General features: G+C 40.7%; 1 pseudogene; it reads right to left on the bottom strand.

The window, feature by feature from the left end:
* Positions 1-204: 204 nt before the first annotated feature.
* On the bottom strand, positions 205-718 carry LOC132817986 (small ribosomal subunit protein eS24-like; annotated as a pseudogene).
* Between the last annotated feature and the right edge of the window lie 3986 nt (positions 719-4704).

Here is a 4704-nt window from a genome sequence, read left to right as displayed (position 1 = left end):
AGAGCAATCTTTTATATTCTGATGGGCAGAACGTATCAAATGGTATCAGTTAACTCTTTTTGGGGGGAACTGCTGAAATAATTCCACAGAGACTGGTGTCCCATCACCAAGTCACCCTTTATTTACACGTGGGGACTCCTTGACACTGATCCGGTTCCCTCAGAACCAGCTCTCAGAGTGAACAGGAGGCCTGAACACCTGTCCTTTTTTTTGTTTTAAAAAGAGAATTTATTTGGGTGTGAAATAATTACAGGTGACGATCCATGGATAACTTAACATGTCAAGGAGCCTTCAATGTCTTTCCCATGTTACTTTTTGCCAGTACCAACGTTAGCTTTAGCTGTGCCCCTAACTTTCTTCATTCTGTTCGTTGCTTCCTGGAAACCTTTTTTCTCTCCAACAGACCGTGCCTTGCCAGCCTGTGTTTAGGTTCATTCTTCTTAGTGTAATCTAAGGAATCGTAGACCATGGAAAAACTTGTTGTCTTACCACACCAAATTGTGTCCTGAAGCCAAAGACAAACACGACATCTGGTGTTGTTTTGTACATTTTTGCTAGTTTTTCCCTAATTTCTGTCTTAGGAACTGTGGGTTTGCCAGGACGGAGAACATCGACAACCATTTGCTTGCATTGAAGCAAGCGATTTGTCATGAACTTTCTGGTTCTGATGGTCACAGTGTCATTCATCTCGGCAGGCTCCTCGGCGCAGGGCTCGGAAAAGCTAAACACCTGTCCTTATCTGTCAGCCAGGGCTCTCTGATTGGACCAGATTAAGAGCACCAATCAGTGAACTCATATGCTACGATGTCCACCTGGCTGACCTTGTTACAATCACTGCGATTGTGATTAGACAGGGACTGAACACTTAACTCTCAGTTTTAAATGCTGGAAATATGTCACTGGAACATGATTGCAATCATTTCATTAATATCTTGGCTGTGTTGGGTAGGTGCTTGACATGGAGGCAAAAACAAGTCCAATAAAATGTCACATGGCATTGAGGGAAAATAGCAGAGAAGAACTGAAATGATCTGACACAAGGCTCAATGCTTGCACGATGCCAGTTGTGGAAATTCAGTTCTGAAAAGGAAATATTATATAATTTAATTGGATTTCTTGCTGGAAACATGCATAAAACAGATAAGGCCAAATTAATCTTGGTTTGGTGTTGCATGCTTTTTGTGCCTGTGAGAGACATGTGCCGGTATTGAAAGCTTTGGGGGTGAGTTGATTGGAGTTGCTCCGTTTTTCTGACAGCTCTTTAACATATGCATGCAGGTGCAGCTTTGTTGCACGTATATTTAAGTGCTGTGCTTGCATATGCCAGATAACGAATGTGTAAGGCAATATTAACTTCTATTTATATAGCACCCTTAGCATGGTAAAACATCCTAATGTATTTCACAGAAGGATTATCAAATAACATTTGATGACAGGTGAAGGTGTGTTAAGGACAACTTCAAAAAGTGAGGTTTTAAAAAGTTTCTTGAGGGCGTGTTCGAGAAGCACAAAGGCTCAGGGAAGGAATTCCAGAGCTTAGCACCTTGGCAGCTGAAGGCATGGCAGAGTGGAGCAAAGTAAATATGCCGAAGAAACCATTTCTTTTGGAAGCTGCATATTTCTCACAGGGTTCACAGAGTTAGTTCAGAGAGTTAGGGAGTCCAGGAGAGAAAGAAAATTTTACATTTGAAACATTGCCAGACTAGAAGCCTCTTGAGATTAGCAGAACGATAGAAGGAATATACAGATAGATGTATTGGCAGTAGATTCGACAGACTGTCAGTTTATATTGTTAAATCCCTTCAGATTAGTAAGCTAATGCTGTGTGTGCTGAGGAATCCTTTTTATTTACATGTGTAAGTGCAGGTGCTTGAAAATTTCAAGTTCACGTGTTATTTCTGATGATGGTGTTTTTTTTCCCTGTTTACACCATTGCACTATTGAAATCATTTCTGCACTTACATCATGATGCTGTTTATATCACTGTGTTGTTTATGTCACAATGCAGTCCTTACATCAATATCCCCATTATATTACTGTATTGTTTTGCGTAAGTGCACTGTTTATATCACTGCATTGTTTACATTGTTTCACTGTTGACAACATATCACTGTTTACCTCACTCATTGATTCACTGAAGCATGAGTCAATGAGAATCATTTCGACTTTAGTACATCTTCAGTGTCTCTTCAAAGCTGCCATACAACCCTAAAAAGGCCCAAACATCAGAGAGAACATAAGAAGGCCACTTAGCACTTTATTCAGTATTCAGCAAGATCATGGCCACTCTGCATGCTATCTCCATAGCCACATCTGTCCCATACCCCTTTTGTAGGGACATTGTCACTGCCTCACTCTCTCATTCATGGGAGATGACAGATGGAGAGTTTAACCTGAGGGTCACCACACTCAGGTTAGGGGCATGGTGGAGAAGGTGGGACCTTCATGACAACACCTGGCATGGGATTGATCTTGCACTATTGTGCATCATAAGCCAGTACCCAATGATTGAACTAACCAACCCCCTTTTCAGTATGAACTACCACAACCCCAACTCTTGGTTTACAAAAACCTCTCAGTTTCAGTTTTAAAATTGATAACTGATTTGGCATAAATTATCATTCTCAACGTCTTTGTGTGAAGATGTCTTTCCTAACTTTACTGCTGAAACATCAGGACGTTTTGGTAACCTGTGCAACCTAGGCCTCCACTCGCATCTCACGGTTACAGTTACTCTATCTGTTCCCCTCAATATCTTGAAACTTTCAATCAAATTGCTCATTAAATGTTTAAATTTCAGGAAATACAACCCCAGTTTATTTAATTGCCCCTCTTACTCGTTCCTCCCACCAGCTCTCACACTGTCCCTTCCTTTCCCATCTTATATAGCTCAACAATTGGGTCATTCTGGTCAATCTGAACTGCAAGGTTGTTCCTAGGTTGTGATGCCTAGAACTTCTAACCCTTTGTGGCATCATTTTCTTGATACAATGGCCAGTTTTCCATTGTCCTTTTTCGCATTATTTTCTGTATCTCTTCACTACATTTTCATGACTGATGTAGCTGTCCCCTTCCACCCATTTCCAAGTATCTTACAACTCCTGTGGCTTCACATTTCGATCAATGTGAGATGTGAGAAAACAATGGTGAGCTGATCATTCATCCCTCGATAGCACAACTGCATCAACTACCTCAACTGCACCATCACCTACAGTTAGCATTTGAGAAGGAATTCATGATAAATGGTCAAGAAACTCTTTTTACAAAGCCAGTGGAAAGCCTTCAGGGTTGAACTTTAAGTAAGCAAATTAGGGACTAATTCTTACTAAGTTGTTCAATGGGCTGATGTTTGTCTGGAAACTTTTGGGTCCGACTCAAAATGGTATTGTACCTTTTGACTGGATAAGATCATGAAAGAACTCGCTGTTATTTTTAGATAGAGTTCGTGACTGTCTGGATTTCGTTTCCTTTTCTGAGGGCCAGCCATATTTGTGCATCTTTTTTTAACCATAAGAGACGCTGTTTCTGCTTCAACAACATTTCTTTGTGGTGTGTTAATCTGATTTTTTCATTTCACAAAAGAATTAAAAATCAAGTTAAACACAGACAACTCACACTGTTTATCAGGAATAAAAACAGCAGCAGAAGCGCTGTGCTTTAAAGCAAAGGAGAAAGAGTGAGAACAGTTGGAAGCTGACTCCTGAAAGATTCGAGCTGTTTGCTGCCTTTAGTGCTTAATGATTGAAGAGCCTCCACCTTATCTCGATAACATGAGGGAATGTGCCTTCAGAGGGTCCCATGGGTGCTGAGACATTTGTCGATTTGCAAAAGTGCACCTGTTTACTATATCACAACAGCTGCAAAAAAAGAATTCTCCGTTTTTTTACAGATTTCATCAGATATAATTACTTGATTTTATTTTCTCTCTAAGAAACGTAAGAACTTAGATTGAGACTGCCCATTCATCTGTGTCCCCCCTCCCTGTCCTAACTCCAGATCTGTATTCTTCCACTAACTGCCCTCTCCCAGATAGTGTTTCCCATGAGTTCCATTCTCTGCTCCCTCAACTCAATTCTGCTCACCCTGGCCCCAAAGTTAACATAACTTACACCGTAAATGGCTACGTCTGATCAAGAATGCTTGCCTGCTTTTCAAACGATCTTCATCAGCCACTAATTCAACAGAATAATCACCTGTTTGCCACCTCTCTAACATTCCATTTCTCTCAAATGTCCTTGAGTTTATTGTTGCTTGACATATCCACGTTCATATTTCTTACTAGTTGAATCTTGACAAGCACCGGACCAATGAAAAGACTCTAATCAATGAAATAAAATGACAGCTTACATAACTATGATGCATTATCCCTCTTCACTTTTGTCAACCATTTCCTTTGCCTTTGATATCGGCCACAACACTATCTCTCTTTAATGCCTTTCTTCCATTATTCCCATTACCAACTTTTCTCCTTTCCTGCTTTACTGTCAGCCATTCTTTTGTCTGTCTAACTGTCTTTCTCTCACTCATGGGGGCCCTGTCTCCGCTTAGCCACTCACCCCTTTTTCCCCCACCCCCATCATCAAAACAAATGTAGGGAGGTGATTGCTTCATGTACTATCGTTGAGCTGTTAATCAAAGCCACACTTAATGTCCTGGGCACCCAGGTTCAAATCCTCCCCTCGTAGAACTTCAATTTAATAAATG

Source organism: Hemiscyllium ocellatum, chromosome 8 (assembly GCF_020745735.1).
Source record: "Hemiscyllium ocellatum isolate sHemOce1 chromosome 8, sHemOce1.pat.X.cur, whole genome shotgun sequence".
NCBI lineage: Eukaryota > Metazoa > Chordata > Chondrichthyes > Orectolobiformes > Hemiscylliidae > Hemiscyllium > Hemiscyllium ocellatum.
Note: the sequence above shows the minus strand (reverse complement) of the source record. Positions and strands in the feature narration are given on the sequence as shown.